The sequence below is a fragment of the Stigmatopora nigra genome, chromosome 10, assembly GCF_051989575.1.
Source record: "Stigmatopora nigra isolate UIUO_SnigA chromosome 10, RoL_Snig_1.1, whole genome shotgun sequence".
NCBI classification, from domain to species: domain Eukaryota; kingdom Metazoa; phylum Chordata; class Actinopteri; order Syngnathiformes; family Syngnathidae; genus Stigmatopora; species Stigmatopora nigra.
This window is the reverse complement of record NC_135517.1, coordinates 2619807-2633763: the sequence shown is the minus strand read 5'-3', so window position 1 is coordinate 2633763 and position 13957 is coordinate 2619807. Positions and strand designations below refer to the sequence as shown.

The 13957-nt window shown below is 36.3% G+C and overlaps 1 protein-coding gene and 4 non-coding genes across 6 annotated transcripts in view; all 5 read left to right on the top strand.

The window, feature by feature from the left end:
• The window catches only part of LOC144203237 (A-type voltage-gated potassium channel KCND3-like), a 47661-nt gene that overhangs the window by 9638 nt on the left and 24066 nt on the right, over positions 1–13957 (top strand). The window lies entirely within an intron of this gene.
• On the top strand, positions 7765–7837 carry trnar-ucg (transfer RNA arginine (anticodon UCG)). The gene has a single exon. It is a non-coding gene; the product is annotated as a tRNA-Arg (tRNA).
• Positions 7928–8000, top strand: trnar-ucg (transfer RNA arginine (anticodon UCG)). Its single transcript has one exon. It is a non-coding gene; the product is annotated as a tRNA-Arg (tRNA).
• Positions 8091–8163, top strand: trnar-ucg (transfer RNA arginine (anticodon UCG)). The gene has a single exon. It is a non-coding gene; the product is annotated as a tRNA-Arg (tRNA).
• Positions 8254–8326, top strand: trnar-ucg (transfer RNA arginine (anticodon UCG)). The gene has a single exon. It is a non-coding gene; the product is annotated as a tRNA-Arg (tRNA).

Below are 13957 nucleotides of genomic sequence, written 5' to 3'. Positions count from 1 at the left end.
GGCCCACGGGCCGTAGTTTGCCTATGTCTGTTCTAGGTGATACTTTTTAAAGAGTACTATAGGTGAGAAGGTTTTATAGTACAGTGTCATCCAAGATGTCAAACTATGAACAACTTGAAGATAACTGTATAAGTACCACTTCTAAATGAACCAAAAAAATAATTGGTCGCTTTTGGACTTTTTCTTGAGAGAACAGCAAGCCTTTAAAAAATGTTCTGCAATATTAAACAGTTGGCCAAAAGCAGTCAAACCATTTTCCCCCAAAAAAGGGCTTTTCATCATCTGTAAAATTTTACCCAGAAGCCACATACTACCCTCAATGTGTACTTTATATCTCCAAGCAAGTTTAGACTTTATAAATATTCAACTTTGAAGTATTCACGCACATCTAAAAGTAGGAAATGTTAAACCTTTCTGACACAATGATGAGAATCATCCATTTTAACAACAGTCTTAACAACTTAATGAAATGAAAGTGGTTGTTTTCTGTTTTTTATGATGTTTTATACCATCCGCTAACCTTCCTAAAGCAATATATTTATAGCTGCAGTGTTCAGTGTAAGAAAACAACAATTGCTTTGTGAGGAATTGATTTAAAAGCGCCATAAAGTCCGCCACAATACGTGTGTTGAGCCCCAAGGCAAAGACTCCCATAAGGATTCTTCTGTCACATTTATTATGATTCAACACACTTAATATTTCACAAGATGGCCAGGGCTGGGTGGCCATGACCCGCCGGGCAAAAGAGAAGGTGCTTGCTTCCACAAAGTTTGCTTAGAAAAGTGATATATAAATGATATTCTTTTCACTTTGTTTTAATGAGTATTATTATAATTTGAGTCCTTGAAAAGCAGACTGGTTTTTAACAAAAAATGGGAATTGGAATGAATTAGCTTTGGGTATTGCTAATGAAGTGTACTTAAAGTCTGGATTTTGGATTTAGAGATCATGCTTTTTAGTGGGATTGGTACTTTACTTATTGACTGGTATTGGGGGTAACAGACGTCCAATTTGTTTGGTAAAAAATGAAGGAATATATCAACAGGTAACGATATTTTTAAATATGCAGATGCTACTTTAGTTTATTTGAGTCCTTGAAAAGCAGACTGGTTTTTAACAAAAAATGGGAATTGGAATGAATTAGCTTTGGGTATTGCTAATGAAGTGTACTTAAAGTCTGGATTTTGGATTTAGAGATCATGCTTTTTAGTGGGATTGGTACTTTACTTATTGACTGGTATTGGGGGTAACAGACGTCCAATTTGTTTGGTAAAAAATGAAGGAATATATCAACAGGTAACGATATTTTTAAATATGCAGATGCTACTTTAGTTTAGATAAATCTTCCAATACAAAGGTCCTCCCCTACTGCAAGATTTTGGACAAAAAATTCTAAGACATCAACAAGGGCTGGCTCTAGAGGTGACTGTGTAGTTCCCTTCAAAAAAGAGTGCTAAATTAGCTAAGCTCCTCCCCCAATGCAAGATTTAGTACAACAAAGTTTCAACACATCAACAAGGGCTGGCTCTAGAGGTGACTGTGTAGTTCCCTTCAAAAAGAGTGCTAAATTAGTTAAGCTCCTCCCCCACTGCAAGATTTTGTACAAAAATATTATAACACATCAACAAGAGCTGGCTCTAGAGGTGACTGTGTAGTTCCCTTCAAAAATAGTGCTAAATTAGCCAAATGACCTTCTCTCTTCATACCTGGAACTCAATAACCAATTAACATATGTAAACCTTTTGGCCAATCATCTTAAAGCATGCCTGTTAGACGAACAAAATCACGATAACAACGCAGTCTAAAACTATGCTACGTAGGCATCCGTGTGTCTTGTATGTGTCATATTTTATATTCAACCTACACAAGGGACTAAAGATGGAAATTAGCTACAATCTTACATATATATGTTTATTAAAATGGATATAAATATGTTCATTAATATATAAAATCCATTCAAAATCAAACTTTTCCTTTAGCATTGTCATGTTAGCAAACCTAATGTTCTTTACCTTTTGTTAAACGATCGATTAAAGTAAGGTAAGTAAAATATATTTATTTATATACATCTGACGTGAGTTTCTATTAAAAAATGTTGTTTTAATATTCTAATGCTAAACATAGTACCCATGCAACCCCAATATGAACTGATAACAATAATAAACAATATATGTGTACTCTCAGTATTCCTCCTCAGCTGGCAGGCAACTGCTTTTCCAACAGCCTTTTGATCATAATAACTAAAACTTATTTGTCTTCTTTACCCTGCTAAATTGCATTGCTGTTTTTATTTTAATTTTTTCATCCCAATCTTCCAGAGCCAAGCTGTTCAAAGCCAAAACAACAGTAGGTCGAGAGAAAAAAATATTCACCAGTTAGGCTTCAAATTGGCGAATGTAGTAGTTGAGTTAAAAAAAAATTGAATTTACGTTTATACTCTTAGAATGACATATTCTGTCTACTACTTTGTAGTAGAGTCAGGTCAATTTGACAGTGTTTTTTTTTTACTTCAACGCAAGGGAAAACTTGCCAGGTCGATTTGAGGTGAAGAGAATAAACAGACGTAGAGCGAAAACAGGAATGATGGCTGCACAATTGGCAAAACAACAGCTGTGTCAACAAGTGTAATCGTCCAATGATGACATCAACGTCAGTGTTTCTGGCACAGATCAAGTAGATAAACGTAAAGGCACACTTCAGGGAACAAGCCAGAGAAAAACAAATAGAAACAGGTTAGCAAAAAAAACAATGGTGTCAGACACTGCTACATTTCTGCCATGTAGACTATTATTTTTGGACGAAAAAGTTAAGTTCACTTGCTGAAAGATGAGTATTAACAGCTAGTTTAAGGGATTTGGACGTCTGTTATTGTCAGTTCCAGGCAATAAGTTTATTTTGCATCACTTTTGGGTACTTTCAGGCAATGTTGCATCTAATTTTTCATGTAAAACATGCTGTAAAACATGAAAAATATATGAGTGGACAGAGCTACTGCCACTGGATGCGGTGTAAATGGCGCCATCATGGGGAAAGGGGTAAAAAATACAAAGTAAATAGAAAATAAAAGTTTGGATTTTATTTACTGCACGCCGTATGATTGCTGCTGCGCAGAGAAGATGAGAATAGTGCGAAATTGCGCAAAAAAGTCACTTCTGGTCAATTTTGGGTCATTTCCGATTGATTTTGGTGGACTTTCTGGGTTGATTCTTGTTGGTTTGTGGCTTCCTGCAATTTTTTTTGGCATTACCAGGTGTCTTATTCTTGGGATTGGGTGTATTTTAAGGTTCCTTGCAGTTTTTGGGCCTAAGAAAGCGAGTCCTGGACTTACTTGGTGTGAGTACCGTATTTTCACGACTATAAGGCGCACTTAAAATTCTTAAATTTTCTCCAAAATAGACAGTGCGCCTTATAATCCAGTGCGCTTTATATATGGAAAAAAAACTGAAAACCAAAAATGAAAAACCACCACTGTCGGATATTAAAAAAACACAAACACCTGAACTGAAACAATACTGTTAAATATGCAGATGCCATCTTAGTTTACATCTTCCATCATATAGCTCCTCCCCCACTGCAAGATTTTTTACAAAAAAATCCAAAACATCAACAATGGCTGGCTCTAGAGGTGACTGTAAAGTAGTGAGTGCTTCATACCTGGAAGTCAATAAAAATTACCGTATTTTCACCACTATAAGGCGCACTTAAAAGTCTTACATTTTCTCCAAAATAGACAGTGCACCTTATAATACAGTGCACCTTATAATCCAGTGCACTTTATAATCCAGTGCATTTTATAATCCAGTGCACCTTATATATGGAAAAATGTCATTCATTGAGGGTGCGCCTTACAATGTGGTGCACCTTATAGTCATGAAAATACAGTATGTCTCGAGTTTGTGTGTAGAATTCTATGAGGTTGATAGGCCAGTGACTTCTTTTCCGAGTGGAGTTTGCTTCTAGCAAGATTCCATTGTACTCTTGCTTCACTTGACCACGGCCAAAGGCAGCAATTTCTCTGGGTGAACAATGAAACACTTGGTGAGTTATTTTCTAGAAGTGCATATTCAACTATAGTTTCAGCAAAGCTCCTGAAGGCTAAGGTAGATCAATGTAAAGTCGTAAGATGGGGAATAGGGGGCGGTATTTGATGAATGTTTCTCTTCGGGTCTTTTGCAAAATAAATTACAAGCCCCAGAATTGCCGTCAGTCAGGTCATACCGAACCCCGCTAACGAGCTGTTTCTTGGCTCAACGGCGCCACCTCAACCCTAGCCTGGATCACATGATAAATAGCTGGAGGCAATTTAAAGAAAAACTTAACGTTGTATTGTTGCTTTTTGGGTGAAATTGAACAAATAGTGACAGGCAGATGGGGGAAAAAAATGATAAATCCCAACTAATCCCTTTCTTTGCTCAAGAGTTATTCCAGAATTAGATTATATTTTCTTTTTCAGGATACATTTTAAAGTTGTTGTTTTTTTGACAGTGTTTGGCAACATAGTCAAACAGTAGCAAAGTTAAAATGGTCAATTTATTATGTACAGTCTTATTAATAATTTATCATTCGCATAAGGCTAGTTTGATCCAGTAGAAAATATATTTTTACCCAATAGGGAAGAAAATCTAAATGGACTTTTGCTGAGTTTAGGTTTTTGTATTTTTTGTTATAATTTGTTTAAATTCAACTTGGTTTTAATGTAGTCTAGTTTTAGATACATTTTAAGTACTAGAACCAAACTACTACAGTCGTACCTCTAACTCACGAATTAAATGGTTCCAGAACTTTTTTCGTAACTTGAATATTTAGTAAGTAAAGCAGTATTTTATATGTAAAAAGTCAGTTTATTCATTTTATTCACTCTAAAAAACAACGGTTTTAAGAGCTTTTTTCTGAGAGGCTCCAACTATAACCAAACCAGGACAATTTCAAAATAAAATAACAGATCCAGGAAATACATTTACCTTCAGAGAGATTTCATACCTCGAGTCATTAGTAAGTAGAATTCCGACTGTATTGAAAATCTCAATTCAAAGCAACGAATGGACCTTTTTTTTTAAGACTTCTGCTTTCTAGCTTTTTTTTAAAAAAAAGTCAATCCAATTGACATCTAATTTTGCCCTTTGCTGACCCGGTCAGTTTCATTTCCTCTTCTTCAGAAATCTTCACATTTTTTTCTTTACAATCTCCGGTAACAAGACTCACAAGATGTGCTGACTCTCAAAAACTCTCCTAACGTACTCTGGAATCAAAAATTTGATCTCACTCATCTGGACAATGTAGCGACGCTAGGTAATATGCCGCTAGGTGTTCAGGAAGATACTAACAGATGGATTAGGAGTGAATTTTGGGGTCCAGATGGTTAAATCAAGCTTGGATAGCTCTTAAAAGTCCTAACATTGAACAAAAGTCCTCCATTCGAATAGCCTAGCTTAGCGTTATCAATGGCCGAGGGTCGTAAAAACCTGATCTTCATCCTCACTATTCCCCGCAAGCTTATTTTAGCTCTCACCGAGTGTGAAAAGCAGTGATCCATTTCAAGAGTAATTTGCGGAATTTATATACGATCCAGACAATACCTACATGACAGGTAGTACAGCGTGAGAGTCTCCCTCTACTGCAGAAAGTGCCATTAAAACTCAATAATGAGGCGATATATTAATGAGGTTTGCATTGAAATATGACTTTGTACAATGGTCCTGGACAGGGAGGTTGATTCCGTAGCCGCCAAGTGGGCAAAAAGTATATAAAAAAATGTTGCCATGCATGTAGGTCATGTTCCCATCTCTGCCTTAATCAGTGGCTATATATAATTCGCTTTCTTCCGAGAGACTTTTAAGATGGCCTCCTTCTGTGTTCGCTCCATGTCTCTATTAGACTAAGTGGACCGGGCCCAAGGGCCAGCGTCAGAAAAAGAGACGGGTCAGACGTCTTTTGGACCTTCTTAGTCGGAATAAATGCGTTAGAAAAGAAAGAGCAATACTCTTGTTATCTTAAAGGAAGCTTCCCATTGGCTCCCTGCAATTTTGGACTGAGCTAAATAAACATGGAAGTCTACAAGGAGGAAATTGACAGGGGATTTGTGTTAGTAAAATGGAAATTGAACTGTTTAATACCTACCATATTTTCACGACTATAAGGCGCACTTAAAAGTCTTACATTTTCTCCAAAATAGACAGTGCGCCTTATAATGCAGTGCGCCTTATATATGGAAAAGAACTGAAAACCAAAAATGTAAAACCACCACTGTCGGATATTAAAAACACATAAACGCCTGAACTGAAACAATACTGTTAAATATGCAGATGCCATTTTAGTTTATAACATCTTCCATCATATAGCTCCTCCCCCACTGCAAGATTTTATACAAAAACAATGCAAAACATCAACAATGGCTGGCTCTAGAGGTGACTGTAAAGTAGTGAGTGCTTCATACCTGGAAGTCTATAGCAATTACCGTATTTTCACCACTATAAGGCGCACTTAAAAGTCTTAAATTTTCTCCAAAATAGACAGTGCGCCTTATAATCCAGTGCGCCTTATATATGGAAAAAACAGATAACCAAAAACGAAAAACCACCACTGTCGGATATTAAAAAAAAACACAAACTGAATACTCAATACTGTTTATGATGCAGATGCCATCTTAGTTTACAAAATCTTCCATCATATAGCTCCTCCCCCACTGCAAGATTTTATACAAAAAAAACAATCAAAATAGACAGTGCGCCTTATAATACAGTGCGCCTTATATATGGCACAAATGTCATTCATTGAGGGTGCGCCTTATAATGTGGTGTGCCTTATAGTCGTGAAAACACGGTAATAAGCTTTTTATCACGTTTTACTCCTTCAAAATATTGCAATTATTGTTGTGCTCAGAAACGACAATAAAAAAATAGATAGAAAAGTGGATTCAAGTCTAAGGATTTGACTTTCTTCTTAGAGGTTTTGTAGCATAAATAATTGGGTGATGTCGTTTCCTTGTTGAAGGCCTTAGGTCAAAACGAGTAGTGCTTGTAGGAAATTGGACATATTCCTCCATTTATTGGGCCAAGATGTTTTTGCAGCCAATTTGTCAGTACGGTGCTTTCTAAAAATAGCCAAGTAATGGAGTGTATTTCCAGTATTTTTTCATTTGAAACTAGAAAAATGTCATTTGAAATGATTTAATTATTGGAAAGGATTGAGGGAGCACTAAGTAAAGTAAATGACTATAGCTCTATTGGACTTATGCTGCAAATGCACTTGCATTTGTTTGGTAGGTGGTTGCCCTTTGGACTTGGATCCGTCTACATCCCATCAAGCACCTTCAGAAAAGAAGATTGAGGGTTCAAGTCCCTTCGTAGTTGGTCTTTTCGCTAATCTGGTCAAGTCTTGTTCTTTGGCAATTACCTGGTTTATTCAAACAAATATTGAAAGTTGGTCAGAGTTTAATAAGTGACTGCGTGGCCTAATGGATAAGGCGTCTGACTTCGGATCAGAAGATTGAGGGTTCAAGTCCCTTCTAGTTGGTATTTTAGCTATTCTGGCCATGTTTTGTTTGTTGGCAATGACTTGGTTTGTTCCAACAAGGGTTGAAAGTTGGTCCAAGTTTAACAAGTGACTGCGTGGCCTAATGGATAAGGCGCCTGACTTCGGATCAGAAGGTTGAGGGTTCTAGTCCCTTCGTAGTTGGTCTTTTGGCTATTCTGGCCATGTTTTGTTCTTCGGCAATTACCTGGTTTATTCCAACAAATATTGAAAGTTGGTCAGAGTCTAACAAGTGACTGCGTGGCCTAATGGATAAGGCGTCTGACTTCGGATCAGAAGATTGAGGGTTCAAGTCCCTTCGTAGTTGGATTTTTACCAATTCTGGCTACGTTTTGTTCTTTGACAATTACTTGGTTTGTTACAATAAGTTTTGAAAGTTGGTCTAAGGTCAATATGTGACTGCGTGGCCTAATGGATAAGGCGTCTGACTTCGGATCAGAAGATTGAGGGTTCAAGTCCCTTTGTAGTTGATCTTTTAGCTATTCTGGCCATGTTTTGTTCTTTGGCAATGACTTGGTTTGTTCCAACAAGTCTTGAAAGTTGATCAATGTTCAGCAAGTGACTGCGTGGCCTAATGGATAAGGCGTCTGACTTCGGATCAGAAGATTGAGGGTTCGAGTCCCTTCGTAGTTGGTCTTTTCGCTATTCCGGCCACGTTTTGTTCTCTGGCAATTACCTGATTTGTTCCAACAAGGTTTGAAAGTTGGTCACAATTAACCAAGTGACTGCGTGGCCTAATGGATAAGGCGTCTGACTTCGGATCAGAAGATTGAGGGTTCGAATCCCTTCGTAGTTGTTTCAATCACCTTCTGTGCATTGTCATTGTACTTTTCTACATGAATACCTTAACCATTTTGTATTTAAATACCCTAACCCTAACCATTTTGTATCCAAACACACCCTAACCCTTATAAGGTGTCCAACTTTGGATCAAAAGTTTGAGATTCCCATTCCCTTATTAGTATATTTGTGAACATTTTCCCTTCCTGAGGCAGAACCCCGGGTTATCATTAGCACAGATAGTTAGCATTAAATAGAAGGACTCTTGGTAAACCCACATATCTACGTTTCATAATAGAATGAATACTGAAAAGGACATTTAATCCTTGGAGAAGTAAACACCTTTTAATGCCTCCTGCATTACTTTCCTCTCTGAAGGTGTCGGCATCAGGACACAAAGAAGACCTTTGAAGGACATGATGCGCTCTTTTTTGTTGCTTATTTTTAGAGGCTTGGACCTTATCTCACAACACAGGCAGCAAAAAGGTTTGGATACCAGGTACATTGTAGAAAAAAACCTTTTAATAGGCTCTGATCGAAGATACTGACTAGCTATCATACAGCCAGAAAGACTTTAAATTAATTCATGTATTTATTTTTTAAACAGTGATAAAACAGAATAGTTTTTTTTTTAAAGAACTCTGAAAATAAGCTTATCAGTAGAGGTCCTGTTTTGAAAGAAGGACGACCAAAGAAAGCAGTTTTTTGTTGATATTTTATTTAATATTTGCTTTGTTTTTTGAGCAAAAAGATTTGGCAGACTCCATATTTTTAAAATGTGTTTTTGTTCTAACTTAAGCGCAGAAGGCACGTTTATAGATTGGTCGTCTAGTAATGTTCAAAAAACACATTTACTGACACTCAGGTTTTTGTAGAAACACAAGTTGGGATTTGGGAGATAAACCAAGATGGATCCATGTTGCTGTTTCATCTGTTTATTCAAGTTTTTTTGTTTTGGTTGTACTTTTAGCCAGGGAGAATAAAATCTATCAAATTCAGGTCATATGAGGGTAAATGACCTAGTAGCATTTCATCAGCTTTTTTAAACTATATTTTGCTGATTTGGTGAAAACAAAAACTGCAATTTGAAGGGTATAACCAAGTTTTTGATTGGATTTCAATTCTATCTTACCTAGCAGTGTTATTCAAACTTGTATTAGTACTGAAAAATGACTTCATTATGGTCCAAAAAATGAACAGAGCAACATTTTTATCATTTTTCCGGTTCCAATTTTGACACGTCTTGGAATGTAAAACCAAGGAAGACATTTTTTACCAAAGAGATACAAAAAAATATCCCTTGGGTAAGACTTGAATGAATTCCAATTACTTCTTGATTATCTCACCGAGATGTTTACAGCGGCACAGACAAAAAAAAGACTGATTTATACTTTGCTGGCGGCCATTTTTTTTGCTTCTGCCCGATGTCTAAAATTCGGGAGTACCGAAACTTCCGTGGAGAAAAATACAATCACAAGAAAATTTATTTAGCGTGAAGGAGAACATAAGAAAAACGTGTGTACCGTATTTTCACGACTATAAGGCGCACCACATTATAAGGCGCACCCTCAATGAATGACAGTTTTTCCATATATAAGGCGCACTGTATTATAAGGCGCACTGTCTATTTTGGAGAAAATTTAAGATTTAAGTGCGCCTTATAGTGGTGAAAATACGGTAATTGCTATTGACTTCCAGGTATGAAGTACTCACTACTTTACAGTCACCTCTAGAGCCAGCCATTGTTGATGTTTTGGATTTTTTTGGTATAAAATCTTGCAGTGCGGGAGGAGCTAAATGATGGAAGATATTGTAAATTAAGATGGCATCTGCATATTTAACAGTATTGTTTCAGTTCAGGCGTTTGTGTTTTTTTAATATCTGACAGTGGTGGTTTTTGGTTTTCAGTTTTTTTCCATATATATGGCGCACTGGATTATAAGGCGCACTGTCTATTTTGGAGAAAATTGAAGACTTTTAAGTGCGCCTTATAGTCATGAAAATACTTGTGTAACTTCCACTTGTTGTATTAGTGAGATCCATGAAAGAAGCAACAATCGGCGACAGCTGTTTCATTGGAACATTCTCACGCCCGGATCGGCAAATTGCTTCTCTAACGAGCAACAGAGTGATAATGTGTCACAGCGGTAGTATTGAGCGCCAACAATGAAAGAATATATCCGTTTGTCACACTGTCACGTGGCTTCTAATTGGCTGAGGACAAAACTGGGATGGACTTTTAAATAAAATGTGCTGGAATGGTATGCTCCATTTACCGCTTCATAAAAGTATAGATAAAAAAACTAGCCCGATTAGGAATGACGCTCGATTAAACACAAAATATCGACACTGTCTAAAAAGTTCCATTAAAAAGTCACTTGTTTACAATTTTTACTTCGATTAGTGGGTAGTCTAATGTTCTTGCTTACTTAGTTCAAGGAAAATATTATGAAAAAAATGCTAATCTTGCTTTATTCATTGGCAGATCATGACATTTTGTGGGTATATTCTAGGTATGTATAGTTTTCATCAATTCTCAGAGACTGATATTTTTTGTATGATTTAGTGTGGAATTTACGGTTTTGATACTATTAATCTATTGATAGAAGTTCCTTCTTTTCAGGAGAAACTGAAAGATAGTGGCCCAGTCCATGTTGTGATATGGATGTGGGTGTTACCTTAGCTCATGTGGTTGAGTGCTTGGTTATGATGCCAAAAGTGGTTGGGTCGATTCCCACAATTTAGATCAGTTCTTGGAGATTGATATTTTTGATAGGATCAATTAGACTAGTGTGGAATTTATGGTTTTGACACAATTTGTCTATTGATAGAAGTTCCTTCTTTTAAGGTGAAACTGAAAGATAGTGGCCCAGTCCATGTTACTCTGGGATGTTGTTCTTGCCTTAGCTCATGTGGTTGAGTGCTTGGCTATGATGCCCAAAGTGGTTGGATCAATTCCCATGTCATCTGACAGCTCAAACAGGAATGTAGTAAAGTGTTGGTTTGGTTCTTAGCTGATATGGTAGAATGTGAGAGTTAGTAGGATTGATTCATGTATACTCCAAGTTTTTAAGTTTTCAGCTCAAACTAAAAAATAGTGAGCCAGTCCTTGGTATAGCAGGGAGTCATGTTGATTGTTAGCTCAAATGGTAACGCATCTGCTTACCATGTGAAAGGTAGTTGGATTGATTCCTACATCTGACAAGTTGTTGTTTTATAGCTCAAACTGAAATGTAGTGAGCTAGTCCATGCTATAGTGCGGCTCAAAAGGTAAAGTGCCCTCTTACCATACATATGGTTCGGGAATTGATCCAAATACTTATCACATGTAATCTGGATGCTTTAACATTTGAGCTAAGAATCCACCGACTTCCCTACTTGACCCACTAAATTTCAGTTTGAGCTATAAAATGACAACTTTGTGGATACAAGAATCGATCCAACTACCTTTCATATGATAGGCAGATACTTTACCAATTGAGCTGTATCCTCTCTAGGCTTCTCTAGTGTTCTGAAGCCAATCCCATCTGATTTCAGACCATAGTCAGGCCACACCCTAAATCAATGCCCAGCCAATCACAGGTCACAATGACACCAAACAACCAATCACTCTTAACAACTCTTTAGAGTATCCAATCAGCCTAACAAGCATATTTTTGAAATTTGGGAGGAAACTAGACTACCAGGAAGAAATCCAACACACTTACATACAAACTCCACACAGGTAGGACTGACTTGGATTTGAATCCAAGACCCCACAGATCTGCTAACCAGTCAAGCCACTAATATGGGTATATATAATGAGGAAAATACTTTACACTTTTGCTTTCAGTAGCTTTAAATGTGTTTTTTTTAAAGTGCTTGTATGGTGGCCATTGGGTTTTGTGAATACTCCCAGCTGCCTCTTAATTAGGCACAAAGGTCTTATTTTGAATACATTAAATGCGCTTCATAACAGCAAAACGGTCAGTGAATGCACTCAAGCTTATGATTTTCAAGAATACTTTTACTTCTATTAAAAAATGCAAGCCAAATTACCATTGGGATAATATTTATGAGGGATTGAAAGGGTTTTTTTTTGTTTACTTCTGGTTGAACATGTTGATTATCTATTAAATTTTACTTCTGGAAGGAAAAGGTCTTCAATGTCAAGGTTGAAGGAAATACTTCATTTTTCTGAAGTTAGTTTAATACGCTGTTCATATTGTTTTGGGTGAGAAATTTGATAAATATTCATTGTAATGATTCACAAGTCAACTACAAATGTGACAACTTTTTTTAATCTAAAAATCAGTGCTTATAAATGTTCAGGTTTGTCAAGGAAAGGCTTTTTTTGTGATCGTGGTTTTCATCATTGGGGCTTTTAATTAAAAAGCTTTGATTGGTTTTGTAGTCCTTAGCTGGAAATTTACAATGCTTAATACGTCCATCTGTCCTTTCTGTTAAAACTCTCCTGTGGCTGCTTTTTCAAAAAAGCTTGCTCAAAGTGTGTGTTCTTGTTAACAAGACACACTATGTTACTAAGATGGTTGACTAAGTGATTTGTTTAACTCTATAAGCCCACTTTTTTTCCTTTATTAGTCACGAATACTAATAATTAGTGCAAAGAATGAGTAAATTATCAAAATATTTATTAAAATAATTCTCCTTTTACATTATGAACAATATATTATCAACAAAAGAATAACATAAAAACATAAATAAATGTCAATTCATGTTGTCTGCACGTACTAAAACACTGCGCCCCCAGCGGATAATACAAGAACTACACATTTTAAAGAAAATTCATTTTTTTTTTTTATACAATGCAGCTTTCTTCCCCGGGCCGTACCAAACCACCAGACGGGCCGGATCTGGCCCGCGGGCGGTGTGTTTGACACCCCTACTTTAGGGGTCTCATTTACCTCAATGGCTGCCATTGACGGTGCTAGACCTCCAATTCATTTGGATTGTAGTTTTTTATAATGAAAAAAAGCCTTACTATGCTATGTAGTTTATTAATAATTGTACTTTAATATTATTATAAAACATTGCAGGCAGATATCTGATTCAATTATTGACATTTGAGTAGAAACTTATAAGTGAGGATACATTCAGACTTCCATCTCAAAATTATCCTCCCGGACAGTAATTTCTCGTACAATTTTAAAGCCATAAATCAAATCAAAACAATTCACAAGGTTACTGATTAATCCAACTGCGTAAACACACAATTTGAAGAAGCTCACATACAAAAATGATTAAATGCATCACATATATATAAGAGTATTACAGAATAAACACAACAACTATACTATGTCATTTTTAAGCCGTACTGTACTAGGTCGTTTTTTGAATAAAAAAAGCCTTACTATACTATGTCGTTTTTTGGAAGAAAAAAGCCTTACTATAGTATGTCGTTTTTTGGAAGAAAAAAGCCTTACTATAGTATGTCGTTTTTGGAAGAAAAAAGCCTTACTATAGTATGTCGTTTTTTGGAAGAAAAAAGCCTTACTATACTATGTCATTTTTTGGAAGAAAAAAGCCTTACTATACTATGTCGTTTTTTTGCGATAAAAAGCCTTACTATACTATGTCGTTTTTTGGAAGAAAAAAGCCTTACTATACTATGTCGTTTTTTGGAAGAAAAAAGCCTTACTATACTATG